Raw genomic sequence first — 17,452 nt, 5'->3', positions numbered from 1 at the left:
CCACCAAATTTTTCTTCCAATTTTCATTTCAAATATTACTCTCATCCTAAGTGATTCTCCAATAATTTTTTTATCTCAATCAGGCTTGCCTTATAAGATAATTAGGGCTCATCTTCCTCACTAATTTGTAAGTCACTGGCAGAGCCCCCCTGTACTAAGGTCTACACAATGTTTCTGAAATATAGTTGGACTTTTTCATCTTTTATTCTGAAGGGGAGCCTTCATTGAAAATTATAATTTCCATGCATTCACTAAAACTTATTACTCCAACAATTTCAGACATTTTTTTATTTCAACTCATTTAATTCAAAGTAAAAGAAACAATCTTGTCCTTTTTGTAGCACTGATTTTTAATAATAAGAAGGTAACATGTTGTGAAAATATGCAATGCTCATCTTCTTAGAGACCACATATGTGTCTCTCAGAATCAAATTTAGTGGAATGGCGCTTCAAATAATACAGAATGATATAGTGATCACTCCTGGATTGTTAATACTGACACTAGGAATTGGATAAGATGGAGAATACCAAACACCTGTTATTCCCATTAATACACAATTTCATTACAGAGAATATTCAAGATGAGAACACCTATTACATGAATGTGCATGTGCAGGCTGGTGTTGTGGCACAGCAGGTTAAGCTGCCTCCCGTGATGTGGTCATCCCATAATAAAGTGCTAGTTTGAGTCTTGGCTGCTATACTTTGGAACCAGCTGCCTGTTTGTCAACCTGGAGAAAGCAGCAGAAGATGGCTAATGTACTTCAGTCTATCCCATGTGGGAGACCTGGATGGAATTCCAGGCTCATAGCTTCAGCCGGGCCCAGCACTAACTATTGCAGCCATTGCTGGAGTGAAAGAGTAGATAAAAGTGAAAGAGTAGTCTCTGATTCTCTCTCTGTCACTCTTTCAAATAGAAAAAATAAATCTTTAAAATAAATAAGTAAATGTACATGCAACACATCTTAATCTTTCTTAGAGGTAATATTCAGTTAGACAATTACTTGAGCTTTTACCCATTCCTATTTTGGTTAAATGTTTTATATGTATAACTTATTCCTAAAGGACTTACAGCATTGGGACATGCCTAGTGAATCAACAAAATCATTATATTACCTTGTTACTTCACCTTTTCTGAAAATCTCAGGACCATATAAGTTTAGGAATTCATAATTTTCCAGGTTTTAGCAAAGTACAAAATGCATATTTTATATAATAAGGGATAGCATCCTGTAAGACATACTGAATATTTTCAAGTATAATTTCTAAAAAAATTTAAACATAACCTGTTATTGATTCATTTAATTCCTAGGTAATTAATTACTCAAGAGAAGAGAAATCATACATCCATATAAGACTTGTCCACAAATGTTCACAGCTTTGTCCATCAACAAGAGAAAAAACTGTGTCCTATAATTAGACTAGAAAACTTTTCAAGCAGTAAGAAAGCACTACGAATAAATGAATCAACACTGATGAATATTAAATATGTTTAAAGTGAAAGAAGCCAAATTTAAAAAAAATACACACTGTGATTCCACTTATATATAATTTATATGCAATAGAAAACACATCAAACCACAGTAGCAGAAAGCAGATCAACAGTTTCCTGGGGATTGTAGGAGTGGGGATGGAATAGGCAGGAGACTACTGTTTTGTACTAAACAGAGAAAAGGATTATTACAAGCATTTATGTTGAGGTGATAGGTAACTTCCTTATTTTGTATTGATGGCTCATATATGTGTCAAAATTTAACAGGTTATGTATTTTAAATGTGTCTTATTTACTGTATGCTAATTTTATCTCAGTAAAGCTGTTTGAAATTTTTCTGCTTTCACAGATTTGTGGAATGCAGTCATGAAAATAGACTGTAGTTCTGATTAACATATGGTTATAAGTACTGGAATACCACTGCTGGGTTTCAGTTTCTAGGTCTATCATTCATTAGCATATTACCTTAATTTCCCAGTGTCATAGATTCTTTTTTTTTTTTTCTTTGACAGGTAGAGTTGCAGACAGTGAGAGAGAGAGACAGAGAGAAAGGTCTTCCTTCCATTGGTCATTCCCCAAATGGTCGCTACAGCCAGCGCTGTACCGATCTGAAGCCAGGAGCCAGGTGCCAGGTGCTTCTTCCTGGTCTCCCATGCGGTTGCAGGGGCCCAAGCACTTGGGCCATCCTCCACTGCCTTCCCGGGCCACAGAAGAGAGCTGGACTGGAAGAGGAGCAACCAGGACTAGAACTGGCGCCCATATGGTATGCTGGTGCCGCAGGTGGAAAATTAACCAAGTGAGCCACAGCACCAGCCCCAGTGACATAGTTTCTAAGCAGTAAAGTACACTGACCTCAGAGTGTTCTGTTCGCCTGAAGATCAATATGATGAAGTATGTTAGATGCTTAAAAGGGAGTCAAACATTGAAGTGTTCAATAAATGTTAGCTAAATATTATTGAAAATAAGTGGTATTCTACCAATTCATAATTATTGGACAATTTTAACTACTTGAAGCAAATGAAAGTAGTAATACCACACCAGATATAAAATGAATGCAATACACATGATAAAGTCAACTACTGCATTTGAAATATTCACTAAACTAAAACATGAGTATAGCTATACTTTTTTAAAATTCATGTTTACATAGAAAGATAAAGTCAGAAGAAACAATTTTCTAATCTGTTGTTGTTTGTGATTCTCCATTATCTTTCACTCAAAGCAGTAGCTATTGACTTGCTAAACAGAATTACATAACCCATCTGTGATTCTGGTACAAACAAAATTATTTGAATATTATAATACGCTTATAAAATAAAACCTAAGGGCAGAGATTTTATATACAGCATACAATTTATTCCTGTTCCCACCACAGCAACAATATAAGGTAGATACTTTTAAATATTTAGAGGAACAAGGATAAAATCTTTACTGTTCAGAAATAAAATGTAGATCTTTTCCCAAGACTCACTTTCTCAATATTAGCTATCATTGGATGATTTTTATTAGTCAGTCAACTACAAAATTAACATACCTTGTTGTAATATTTTAAGCATGTTTATGCTTAAAATCAGCAGAATTAATTACTTAGTATTTAATACTTTAAGGAACTTAAAAGTTCATTTAACTAACTTGGCACTAAGACTTTAATACGGCCCCCAAAATGAGTTTTATATACTTTAAAAAAAAAATAACAACCATGGGTCTACAATTGTACAAAGCAACACCAAATTAAAAGAATTTCTCTGCTCTTCACTACCCTCATTACTTAAGAAAACTGAGGGGATAGGGTTCTAAGATGGCAGAGTAGGGAGGGATCTTATTGCTCTAGCCCAGGATAGTTTTTAAAAAAGTGGAAATAGTGCTGTCTCAGAAAAGAGTTGAGGAAAAAACAGCAGAGGAAGCTCCACCGAAATTAGAGGGGCACGGTGGACCTACATAGAGGGTGTGGGCACCCTCGGCTCCGGACTCCAACAACTGAGAGCCTACGTACCAGCACTGGAAAGTGAGGTGAGATGAGACCACAAAAGTCTGAGACACACAAAAAAGCAGCAGGAAGAGCCTGGGGAAACGAGGCTTGAAGCCTGTGGAACATATTTCTCTCTCTCTCTCTGATCACCTTACAAAGGCGTAGAAGCCAACAGAGAGGGCGCCCTTTTGGACATATGTAACAGCTGCATCAGCTCACGCCTGGCAATCAGCTGAGCAGAGACTCCTGATTCTGGTGGGGAGAAATAACAGAGGCCTAGCAGCTTGTGCCTGTGTAAAGCTTCTGAACTGGTACTGTGAAAAAAAAAAAAAACAAAAAACACAAAAAACAACTGAGGGTGTGTAGGAAAACTCACGGCGTGGCTGGGACTTTGAGTAGTCTCAGTGGGAGACACCACAAGTTTGAGGGATCCTGGTTACTTGGCGAGAGGCATTGCTGGGGAATCTGAATTTACACTGAGGACTACACAGGTCCTTTGTGTGTTCTTTAGGACAGAGCAGACGAATATTATACCCACTAGGGCTAGCGCTCAGGCACTGGTCTCCATGGAGAAGAGCTCAGATGAGAAAAATTACTTCCCTTTTGATAAAAAAAAGAGAAGATTTACCAAGCCAAACCTGGGTGTGTCACCTTAGGCACGCCCTTAACTCTGGAGAACTGAACAGAGCTCTTGGGCCACATCCACTATAATCCTCTACAGAGATTCACTGAAAGCAGGCAGTTCACTTATCTACAGAGTCATAGTACAACAATAAAAGCCACCACAGCAGGAAAAAAAAAAAAAGAAGAAGAAACCAATGAGTATCTTCACAAACAATGAACAACAAACATAACAATCCAAGAAATAAGAATAAGGAAGACAACATGACACTTCTATACTAGATAATGAAGATGATGAGATAGAAGAAATTCGAGAAATGGAACTCAAAATATCAATCATAAGATTACATAGAAGTAATCAAAAGCAAATACATGAACTACAGAAATCCATGCAGGATATGAAAGAAAATCTCTCCCATGAAATTGAAATCGTAAGGAGGAATCAAAATGAAATGAAGAATTCAATAGAACATGAAATTGAGATATTAAAGAGAAATCAAAATGAAATGAAGAATTCTATAGAACAAATAAAAAATGCAGTGGAGAGCCTTAAAAACAGAATCAGTGAGGCAGAAGAGAGAATATTGGACTTAGAAGACAGAGCTCAGGAGAGTATACAGTCAAACCAAAGACAAAAAGAGGAAATTAGAAATCTAGAAAATGCTGCTGGGAATCTACAAGGCACTAATAAAAACAAACAAACAAACAAAAGCAATGTTTGGGTTTTAGGAGTCCCTGAAGGCATGGAGAGAGAGAAAAGATTAGAAGGCCTTTTTAGTGAAATACTAGCAGAAAACTTTCCAGGTTTGAAGAAAGAGACATCCGAGTACAGGAAGAACACAGAACTCTCAACAGACATGACCAGAAAAGATCCTTGCCAGGACACATTGTAATCAAACTCCCAACTGTGACATAAAGAGAAGATTCTAAAATGTGCAAGAGAAAAATGATAGAATATTTTCAGAGGATCTTCAATTTTTTTTTCCAACTTTTATTTAATAAATTTCCAAAGTACAACTTTTGGACTATAGCAGTTCTCCACCCTTACCCACCCATTCACACCAAAACCATCCCACCTTCTACTCTCTCTGCCATCCCATTCTTCATTAATATTCATTTTCAATTATCTTTATATACAGAAGATCAATTTAGTATATACTAAGTAAAGATTTCAACAGACTGCACCCACACAGACACACAAAGTATAGAGTACTGTTTGAGTAGTAGTTTTACTGCTAATTCACATAGTACAACACATTAAGGACAGAGATTCTACATGGGGAGCAGGTGCACAGTGACTCTGGTTGTTGATTTAACAATTGACATTCTTATTTATGATGTCAGTAATCACCTGAGGCACTAACCCACCATTGGTAGGAATGCAAACTGGTTAAGCCACTATGGAAGTCAGTCTGGAGATTGCTCAGAGACCTGAATATAACCCTAGCATACAACCCAGCTATCCTAGTCCTTGGAATATACCCACAGGAATTTAAATTGGCAAATAAAAGAGCTGTATGCACCTCAATGTATATTGCAACTCAATTCACAACAGTTAAAACCTGGAATCAACCTAAATGCCCATCAACAGAAGACCGGATAAAGATGTTATGAAATATGTACTCTATAGAACACTATATAGCAGTAAAAAAAAAAAAAAAAAAAAAAAAGAAATCCGGTAATTTGCAACAAAATGGAGGAATCTGGAAAACATCATGCTGAGTGAAATAAGTCAGTCCCAAAGGGACAAATATCATATGTTCTCCCTGATCAGTGACAAGTAACTGAGCACCTAAAAGGAAACCCGCTGAAGTGAAATGGACACTATGAGAAACAATGACTTGATCAGCCCTTGTCCTGACTGTCGAGGAACAACTTACTATTATTCCTTTTAGTGTTTTTTGTTTTTTCTATTTAATACCATTGGTTGAACTCTGTAATTAACACACAGTTATTCTTAGGTGTTTAAATTTAACTGAAAAGTGATCCCTGTTAAATATGAGTGGGAATAAGAGAGGGAGGAGATGTACAATTGGGGACATGCTCAAACAGACTTGCCCCAACCGGTAGAGTTAGAAACGTGCCAGTGGATTCCAATTCAATCCCATCAAGGTGGCATGTACCAATGCCATCTCACTAGTCAAAGTGATCAGTTTCAGTTCATAATTGATTATAATGATAGGACTAAGAGTCAAAGGGATCACATAAACAAGACTAGTGTCTGCTAATACTAACTGACAGAATTCTAAAGGAGAGAACAATCCAACATGGGAAGCTGGATACACAGCAGACTTATAGAATGGCGGATGCCCTAAACAGCATTCTGGCCTCAGAACCAGCCCTTAAGATCTATCTAAAAAGCCCACGAGAGTATTTCAGGCATGGAAAGCCAAGACACTGTTGGGTGGGTGGGGGGGACCCTAAATGAAAGATCTCTGTGAGTAAGATTCCAGTGGGAAGAACAGGTCATCAAAGAAGGAGATACCTTTCTCTGAAGGGAGGAGAGAACTTCTACTTTGACTATGGCCTCGTCTAAGTAAGATCAGAGCTGGCGAACTCAAGAGGCTTCCATAGCCTTGGCAGCTCATGGCAAGAGCCTCGGGTGATTACTGACATCATAAATAAGAGTGTCAATGGTTAAATCAACAACAGGAGTCACTGTGCACTTACTCCTCATGTATGTAGGTTCTCTGTCCTTAGAGTGTTGTACTATGTGAATTAATGGTATAACTAGTACTCAAACTGTACTTTATACTTTGTGTTCCTGTGTGTGTGCAACTGTTGAAATCTTTACTTAGTATAAACTAAGTTGATCTTCTGTATATAAAGATAATTGAAAATGAATCTTGATGTGAATGGGATGGGAGAGGGCGTGGGAGATGGGATGGCTGCGGGTGGGTGGGTGGTTATGGGTAGAAAAAGCCGCTATAATCCAAATGTTGTATTTTGGATATTTATATTTATTAAGTAAAAGTTTAAAAAAATGGAGATTATACACAGAATTAGCCTGGGGTAAATTCTCTCTCCCCTACCCTCTGTCTCTCTCTTTGAAAACTCTCCCTTTTAGAATCTCTCAGGTAACCAACACATTTCTTACTTCTAGAAATAAGGTATTTCTTTTTGTGAAGGCAAAGAAGTGTCAGGAAGGCAATGAAGAATTTTTGAGCACTAACTATATGTTGGATATTGGAAACAGAATGATAAAGTAGAATCAAGAAGATAATCAAGTAACCAAAGCAATTATAATAAGCATGGTATATGCCATTTTAGGGAGCCAGCATTACACCATAATAAAGCAAGCACAAAACTCAAACCTGGGAAGAACACAAACTTTTTTTTTTTTAATTAGACTTTTGAAAATATGATGCTTTTAAAAAATGACACTAATATTTCAAAAACTGATAATGGGACCTTAGGGATGAATAGGAATTAGTCATGGAAAAAGAATCCAAGTGTTCTCGACAAGGGAATTAGCTCATCTCATATCTACAAGGGAGGATAACACCTTTTTAAAAAACTGAAAATTCAGGGCAGTGGGATTTTAATGCATAAGAAAAAGGAAACTTACAGTGAAATAAGACTATGGTGGTATCCAGAAGATTCACAGATCTCACCAAGTTTGGAATGCTAGATATTTTTGGGTTTCCACTTCATTCTGAAGGCAGTGAAAAGATCAGGGGACACTGGTAGTCTACCTGACATCCATTCCTCAGTTCACTTCTTCCTATTATCCAGATGTTCAACAGAGTATCCACATGCCTCAAGTTATCCATGTGTTTAGGGAAAAGCCTAAACAAAGGAAAACTTCCATAGATGGTCCAAGTGAACCAGGATAATCCCACTCATAACTTGATACCATTTTGAGTCAGGAAATCCAAGCCTATATTAAGGTCACTAATTTGGGATCTCATTTACATCTGCAGAACCCCTTCAGAGTACCAGGTTGATAAAGAGAGATTGCCATGTTGACTGAGAGAAGCAGTTTGTAGACAAGGGATAGAAATCTCGGGGACTCTCTGATAATCCTGATTAAAACATTCTACCTTTTAGCCCCCAAATACAAAAGGCATTCATTCCAGTCCAACATACCTGAAGTCTCAATGAATTATAACACCAATTTAGGTCTAAAAATTTCCTGGAAATTAGCATCAGCTCAGACATTCCAAATCTCCTTATCTAAATTTGTTGCAAAGGGGGTCCTGGGTACAATCCACTAAGTATAGCTCTTGGACACAGTTTCAATCCATTTGCGGTCCTATGAAACTAAAGAAACCAATGTTCTTCCCCCCAACATTCTCAGCATGCAGTGCTGTGGCAGACATATGATAATAGTTATGTAAGTTTCTATTACACAAGAGAGAAAGTAGAAGGCAAAAAGGATTCACTGGGTGACAATAATTTTAAACCTGGCAATGTTGGATTTTTAATAAGGTTTCAAATCCTATGAATAATCCTCCAAGTCTCTGTTGTCTTAATCATGTTCCCTTTACAGCTGAGTACTTTTACTGGCCTGCTTCTGGCTGCAGTCTCATTTTGTGCTCTCCCTGTCCCTTTCAGTTCAACCTAGCAGTATTTCTAGTGGTAAAATTTTCTTAAGAAATTTATGAGTCTAAATAAATCTCACTGAATTTCACTAATTAGGAAAAACCACATCAATATATCTTTTGGGATAATGTCTTCCCCTTTGGTGAGGTTAGGAAGATCTGTGGGGCATTGGTACATCCTTAATTTGTTAAAAGGAACTCTTCATGTGACTGAATACTGTGTCTTTTTGGTCTTAAAGATTTTTTTTTTTTTTTTTTTTTTTTTTTTTTTTTTTTACAGGCAGAGTGGATAGTGAGAGAGAGAGAGAGAGAGACAGAGAGAAAGGTCTTCCTTTTTGCTGTTGGTTCAACCTCCAATGGCCGCTGCGGACGGCACATCTCGCTGATCCGAAGCCAGGAGCCAGGTGCTTCTCCTGGTCTCCAATGCAGGTGCAGGGCCCAAGGACTTGGGCCATCCTCCGCTGCCTTCCCGGGCCATAGCAGAGAGCTGGCCTGGAAGAGGGGCAACCGGGATAGAATCCGGCGCCCCAACCGGGACTAGAACCCGGGGTGCCGGCGCCGCAAGGCGAAGGACTAGCCTGTTGAGCCACGGCGCCGGCCTTAAAGATATTTTTAGTAAAGAGTTACATAGGAGCCAGCACTGTGGCATAGCAGGTAAAGCCAACGCCTGCAGTGCCAGCATTCCATATTGGTGCCAGTTCAAGTCTCAGCTGCTCCACTTCCAATCCAGCTCTCTGCTATGGTCTGGGAATGCAGCAGAGGATGGCCCAAGTGCTTGGGCCCATGCACCTGCATTGAAGACATGGAAGAAGCTCCTGGTTCCTGGCTTAGAATCGGATCAGTTCCGGCCAATGCAGCCATTTGGGGAATGAACAGCAGATGGAAGACCACCCCCACACCCGCCCCTACCTCTGTAACTCTGCCTTTCAAGTAAATAAAAAACTCTAAAACGAAAATGTTGTATAGCAACATGCTCACATTTTTCCTCTGAAATTTTCTGAAGCAATCTCTTTTGCCAGCTGCATCAGAGTGAAAATACTGCAAATTATCAAGGACTTGTTCCTTAATAATACTTTTTTCAATTTATCCTTCTTTTGCACTTTTACTAGAAAACAGCAAGAAAAAAAATCAAGTCAAATATTCAAAACTGTCCTTGGAAATCTCAGCTAAACACACAGGTTAATCACTTATAAGCTGTACAAGAGGCAATTCTGTTAAGCTTTCTGCCACTGTATAACAAGGAACCACTTTCTCTAGTTCCCACCCAATAAAACGAACCTCACTCCCTTCAGAGCTCTCACTTGCAGTAGTGTCCCAGTGTCAAGTCCTACAAACAGCCTGTTCAGGGTTTGTTTGTTTGTTTTTAATCATGCTCCTCAAAAATTCTTCCAGCCTCTATCCACTTGCCCAGTTCCAAAACTACTTCCACATTTCAGGTAGTCATCTATCACATAATATTTCAGAGCCAATGGTGGTCTCATAAGATTATATCACCTAGTGACATCAAAACCATCTTGGTTTGTGTAGTTACCCTCCATCACTTATGTGTACCAGTTTGTGTCCTGGCTGCTCCATTTCCGATCCAGCTCCTTGCTAATTACCTGAGAAAAGCAGCAGATGGCCTAACTGTGCTCCTGACTTCAGCCTGGCTCAGCATTAGCTGTGTGGACATCTGGGGAATTAACCAGCAGATGGAAGATTCTCTCTCTCTCTCTCTCTTTCTCTCTCTCTGTAGCTTTTTCAAATAAATAAATATGTCTTTAAACAAAAATACTGCCATAAATTCTTCCACAGTGATTCTGACTCTTAACAGCCCCCCAGCAAGTTTTCTGAAATTCTAGTTGTCACAATCTGGCCAACATTTTAGCTATTATGTTAGATGGCTGAGGTTTTAGTTTGATTTTCTTGATGGCTATCTGTCTTCATAAAACACAACGAAAACTGAAGAGACTAATTATCTCATCATATATTTAAATATAAACCTCCAAAATGGCACTCATTCATATAAATATGTGAATTTGGGTCTTTGCTTAATATAAGCTATGCAAGCATTTTATTTATCTTTGTTGTCCCAACACCTAACATAATCCCTGGCACAGGCAGGCATCCAATATTTGATGAACTGAATCTAATTCATCTTCTAAAATGTACTTTTTTATTTCCAAATTTGAATCATTTCTCCCAAGTTACAGTCTTCCTAGGAGAACCAATAATGGTACAGGAGTCAGTTCTTTTAATAGCTTAAGATATAATTTGTCTGGGTCAATCAATATTAACATTAATACTGTCAGAGGGATTACATATGTCCTAACTCAATGTACGATTAATCTACTTGCTCTTTTGCCTTAAACATAAAAAAGCAAGTGCTTTCATTTAATTATTTTTTGTTTTTATTTTTTATGTGACTTAATTTGCTGTTCATTAGAATTACATTATTCATATACTCACCTTTCTCCTTCTACATAATCTTCCTATACCTTTTTTATAATTGTTTCATATATAATTCTTTTATACCTTTAGTACATTGTAAGGCCCTTGTGCAACTAGACCAGTCTCTTTTCTTTTCTTGGTCAGAATTTCTTAATTATGATGAATAATTTTATTCTAGGAACTAATCCAACAGTTCCTGACCACCTTTCCTTTCACAGTTGCAAGGTTTAAACCACAACTGTTGGGGCATGTGTTTGGCTTACAGGCTAAAATGCTGGTTGGTATTGCCCTATTCAACATCAGAGTACTGGGTTCAAGTCCAGGATCCATTGTCAATTCTAGCTTCCTACAGCAAGTCATGGCTCAAGTTATTGGGACGTTGCCACCCACACGGGAGACCTGAATTGAATTCCTGGCTCCCAGCTGTAGCCTGACTAAGCCCTGGCCATTAATGGCACTTGGGTGGTAAACAGTGGATGGGAGCTACCTGTCTCTGTATCTCTGTGCCTCTTCCTTGCCTCTCAAATAATTTAAAATCCTAACTGTCTTTCTTTAAACATTAAGAGACTATTTTTTCTTTCTTTTTTTAAATTCTCTGTTAATACATAGTTATTTATATGCATAACTCCTAAGATGATTATCATTTCCATTTCAAGTCTCTTTATGGATCAAATTAGGTCTAGAGTAGTAGAATCCCTGTTTTCCTAATAATTCTGGATATCATTCCATTCCTGTATTCTAATCCTTAATTTCAACCCATTAAGTTATTTGCATTTTTAATGCTTGTGTACTTTTCATTAAGTTGCTTTCAAAGAAAATGTATTTTGACAATATGATACAATTACCACCGTTACCACAGAAACTGTTAATTCCAGATTTTTAATTTGCTCCAATTAATTTTGTTCTGGTTTAATATGTGCAATGAATTAATTCAGAATCTTTATAAGACCTATATAGATTTTTTTAAGGCTAGTATTTGGCAAAATACCCTTTTATAGCTATCATAGTGTAGTCTCATTATGTGCATACTGAGCAAATTTTAAGCTTAATGAATATGCAAAGCACAGTATTTGTGTAATATTATGATAACATAAGTATATAATGTGATAAATGAGTTAATAGTAATTTATTTAAGTTATTAAAAAACATCTGATGCTAGGGCAGCAACTCGTTCTTTTAATACACTGCAAGTAATCTTCCATTGCTATGTCAGTATCTGAAAGGATTACTCCATTTGCCAATTAGGTTTCTTTCTTTCATTTTGCTAAAGACTTTTATTTTGTTTAACACTTATTTAAAATACAGAGTTACAGAGAAAGAGGGAAAGGAAAGGAGAGAGATCTTCCATCTACTGATTCACTTCCCAAATGGTGGCAACAACAAGGGCTGGGCCAGGCAGAAGCCAGGAGCCAGAAGTTTCATCCAGGTCTCCCACATAGATGCAGTGGCCCAAGCACTTTGGTCATTTTCTGCTGCTTTCCCAGATGCATTAACAGGGCAATGGATCAGGATTGGAGCAGTTGAACTGGTGCCCAGATGGGATGCCAGAACTGCAGGTGGCTGCTTAACCTGCTGTGCCACAGTGTAGGCTCCTGGCTCCTGGCCTGGTCAGCCCTGACTACTGTGGGAATTTGGGAAGTGACCCAGCAGATGGAAGATCTCTTTCTCTGTGTCTATCCTCTCTTTCTTTGTAACTCTTTCGAATAAATAAGTAAATCTTTTTCTTTTTGAAAATATTTTACTTATTTCTTTGAGAAGTAGAGTTATAGAGAGAGAGAGAGAGGGAGAGACAGAGAGAATGGTCTTCCATCCACAAATTCACTTCCCAAATGGCCACAAAGGCCAGGAGCTTCTTCCAGGTCTCCCACATGGGTATAGGGGCCCAAGCACTTGGGCCATCTTCAGTTGCTTTCCCAGGCCATAGTTGAGAGCTGGATTGGAAGAGGAGCAGCCGGGACACTCATATGGTATACTAGCGCCACAGGCATTGGCTTAGCCCACTAAGCCACAGTGCCAACCCCTAAATAAGTAAATCTTAAAAACAAAAAAGTATGTCAGCATAAACAAAAACGAACAAACAAAAAACATGTCCTCAAAAATGCTGCTTTGCTTCCAATCCAGCTCCCTGCTGATGTGTCTAGGAAAGCAGCAGAGGTTGGCCCCAGTGTTGGGGCCCCTGCCACATGGAAGACCTGAGTAGAGCTTTCTGGCTCCTGGCTCCTGGCTCCAGGCTCTAAGTTTTGGCCTTGCCCAGCCCTGGCCACTGTTGCCATTTGGGGAGTGAACTAGCAGATGAAAGTGTGTGCCTTCTTTCTGTGTATGTCTTTCTCTCTCTCTCTCTCTAACTCTAACCTATAAATAAATAAATTAAAACCTTAAAAAAATAGAGTTACATAATGAAGAATATTAGTCAATATTAGGTCCTAGACAGGAAAGTTCACATGTATTATTTAGAACTCATTCTTTCAATGTTTTATATTGTTATTTAAAAATGCACGCAACAATCTACCATAGTTAAAAATATTGATCATACTAACTTATGTGATAAAAAATGATTAGCAGATAGCTGTATTTGCTTATGACTTCCTCCTAATGAAACATCATTAAAATAAATAAACCAAGTACATGCTAAATGGAAAATATTCTGATTTTGCTACTACCACACAGAATTTTACTTATGAGTTTCTCAGTTTCTCCTAAAGCCAAAAACCCTTTCCACAAGTGTAAACCCAATGGCCCATACGAAAGAGGTTTACAAACATTAGGAAAGAGCAACAACAGTAGTTTTATTTTTTATTTTGGATATTTTATTTTATAGTTTCCTAATAAAAAAATGGATGTTTGGCTTAGGGCTTAGAGATGCCATAACAAATTAACATAAGGACCTAGGAGGAAAATGGTGGTGGCAGCTGGGTCCAGGGTTTCTCAGCTTCTAGGTCAGTCCTGCCTACAGGTGGGGCGGCCTATGTGGAGCGGTGCCCTCAGCTCGCACATAGAAGGCCCTCACCTACTTTGTCATGCTCCTCCGTGTGGGTGTGAACATGCTGAATGTCTACCTGAAGTCACACCTCAAGGAGCAAGAGATCCCAAGTTCATCGCCTATCGCCATTCCCACATCAGGTCCAAGCTTTTCCCTGGGGAGATGGGAAACTTACTCTATTCCATAATCCTCATGTGAATCCACTTCCAACTGGCTATGAAGATGAATAATGAGAACCTGGACCCTCACAGGCACCGGGGACCACCACTCTGAATGCAGACCAGAAAAGTATACAGGACCTTAAGCTCACCTTCCTTACTTGTATCAAAAGGTGACAATTATACTGATCTTCCATCTCTTTGCTTATGGCAGGAGATGGCTTAACTAAATAACTTAATTTTTAAAAAATTAGCATAAAAAGAGTGGCTTAAAACAACAGAGATTTATCAACTCACAGTTGTGGAGTCTATCAGATGTCAGAAATCAACGTGTCAGGGTGGGTGTCTGATCTAGCAGTTAAGAAGCTGCTTAGGATTCCCACATCCCACAATAGGGCTTCCAGGTTTGATTCACAGCTCCCTACATTTGATCCCATGTTCCTGCTTATTGCATCCTGAAAACCAGCAGGTAATGGCCCCAGCCACCCATGTGAGAAACCTGGATAGAGTTCCTAGTCACAGCTTCAGTCTGGCCCACTCCTGAACATTATGGGCATTTAGAGAATGAACTAGTGGATGGGAGAGCATGCTTGCTATCTCTGTGTGCGTGTCTGTGTGCATGTGTGCCTCTTGAAAGGAAAAGGAAAAGGAAAAGGAAAAGGAAAAAAGGAAAAGGAAGGAAGGAAGAGAGGAAGGGAGGGAGAGAGGGAGGGAGGGAGGAGGGAATGAATGAATCATGGTGACAGCAGAACTATCCTCTCTGAAGGCTCAGAGAAGGGTCTGTTACATGGCTCCTAGGCTTCTGGTATTTCCAGTGTGGTATTCCTTGGCTTTATAGATGCATCACTCCAATCTCAACCTCTGTCATCACATGGTATTCTCCCTGTGTGTCGGGGTCTCTCTTCACCTCTTCTAAGGACACCAATTAAGATTAGTGTCTAAATTAATAACCTCCTACTAACTTGATCTGTAAACACCCTATTTTCACATAAGGTCATATTCATAGGTACTAGAAGTTAAAACTTCAACATATCTTTTTGCGGACACAATTCAATCCTTAACAAAGAAAGGGATAATAAAGGTCACACTTTCAAGGTTCTCTAGTATGACACAATACTGTTGTGAATCCCTTTTCAGGCCAAAGGGACTTAGATGATGTAACTGCTACTATATTTAATTCTTGTGATAAAATCCATATGGCAGACGAATCCCTAATTGCAGCAGAGTCTGCAATTAGCAGAACAAACTGGGAGGACATTTAAAATTTTGTTTTTCCTCAACTTCCAGAGAATGTTTGCTATTTCTTCAGTTTGCTAATTAACAACTCTTTTTTTCCATCTTACATCCTAGCTGGTATTAGCTTATTTCCTTTTTATAGCTGAGCTGTGCTTCTTCCCCTCCACCCCTACTCCACCATCCAAAGCCACATGTTGAAGTCCAAACATTTAATACCTGAAAATGTGACTGTATTTGGGAACAGTGCCTTTAAGAGGTAATTAAAGGAAAATAAAGTTATATGGGTAGGTTCTAAACCAATTTGATGGTGTCCTTCTAAGAAGAAGCAATTAGGCTACATAGGGAAGACCTTGTGAAAAGACAAGAAAAAGACAAACACCTGTCTACAAGCCAAGGCAAGAGGTCTCAGAAGAAACCAGCCTCACACTTTCAGTCTCCAGAACTGTGAGGAAATAAATTTCTGTTGTTCAGTCTGGGGTACAACTAGACAAAGGGATAACAACCAAAGACATTCATAAGTTTGTGTTATCCTTCAAATCAAAATCATTCTAAGGAAACTGAAACACATACTTATTTAGTATGAACAAATGTCAACTTACTGGCTTCCTGGGAAGCTAAACTTGTCTTTGCTGTTTTAGCTTTTTCCAAGACCTGAACAGTAAAATCCAAGCCTGTCTTGCTTATGCTGTCAAAAGCATGCTTGATGGCCAGACCAAGCTGCAGAGTACGTGGGGAGAGATGCATAAGCTTATTCCTACATATATGAAAAACAAAGAAGTAAAGATTATTTGGGTCTTAAAGAAAATTTTCCTGTAAATTGGAAAATCAACACACAAAGGGGTAAATTAACTTGCTCAAGTTCACAGTTAAACCAAGACTTGAGACTCTAATTTCTGGATTTTTCTCTTGAACACTGTAAGACTGAAATCACAACAAAATATATCACATTATGGGGCTGCATAGAAGTGTGAAAGTTCTTAACAATGCTGAATTATACATAAAAAGGTTTAAGATGATACACTGTGTTTATCACACTTTAAAAATTAAATCTAGTATTAAAAAATTTACAATATGAGAAAATAAGATTTAAATCACTGCATATATTTTCTATTATACACACAGAAATCTCTACTAAAATAAAATCAAATCACTTATGAAAATAAGATAATGAAGGAAAATGCAAGTTTAAGTTAACAATTATTCAGAATCTTATGAAAAGGCTTTTTAAAAATCTTTTCATATTTCTCTTACCTTTCTTAATTATAGAAGTATAATGTCATAAAAATGAAACATGATGAAATAACTATTAAGTTATCCCAAATGCACTGTGAAATGAGGGGAAACTAACTATGCTATTGCTCACTATACTCAATGTCAACAACAAAAATATGCAACGTGGTAGTTATTCAACTATTCACAATTATTCCAGCCTTCTTCCTAGGTGTACTACTCTTATCATATAAGCATGTAACATGTTCTGGCCCTTAAAATAAGCATCAGAGATATGTATCATTTCCAGGAAGAAGCTTTAAGAGTCAATACAGGAGCAATGTAAGGATAGGCGGCAGGCCAATTAATAAAAGCTTTACACAGTGATCTGCCACCAAGGAGACCCAACATGGCCAGTCCACCCCAAATGGCATTGGTTTTCAACATGGAAAGCAAGGGCTTTGGACAAACAGCAGTCATAACAAAGCCAGCTTCTGAAGAATCCTATCAGCTCTGCCAAGACCTGGGGCCACTGGAAACAGAACCTCCCTGGGAACAAGGACTCCCAGGTAAGTGTTGCAGGCCCTGTTCGCCCTCCCTAAGCTGAAAAAGCCCTTCAGTTTGCCCAGCTTCCATAGTAAACACCCCTATTTAGGAGACAGCCTAGAGTCAGTAACATTGCAAGCAGAACCATATATTTCCTTTTAAAGATGCCACCTATTTGATACTAACGTATTCAGGCCAGCCCTCCTCCCAGGCCAGCTAGGTAATGGAAGTCAACAGGATGCTTTCCCCAAGGAGGTTCACACTTCC

General features: G+C 38.4%; 1 protein-coding gene and 1 pseudogene across 5 annotated transcripts in view; one reads left to right on the top strand and one right to left on the bottom strand.

Moving 5' to 3' along the window:
* Positions 1-17,452, bottom strand: part of STXBP5 (syntaxin binding protein 5) — a 228,252-nt gene that overhangs the window by 144,925 nt on the left and 65,875 nt on the right. The gene's annotated exons all lie outside the window — the stretch shown is intronic.
* On the top strand, positions 13,953-14,266 carry LOC133757147 (cytochrome c oxidase subunit 6A1, mitochondrial-like; annotated as a pseudogene).

This window comes from Lepus europaeus, chromosome 3 (assembly GCF_033115175.1).
Source record: "Lepus europaeus isolate LE1 chromosome 3, mLepTim1.pri, whole genome shotgun sequence".
NCBI lineage: Eukaryota > Metazoa > Chordata > Mammalia > Lagomorpha > Leporidae > Lepus > Lepus europaeus.
Note: the sequence above shows the minus strand (reverse complement) of the source record. Positions and strands in the feature narration are given on the sequence as shown.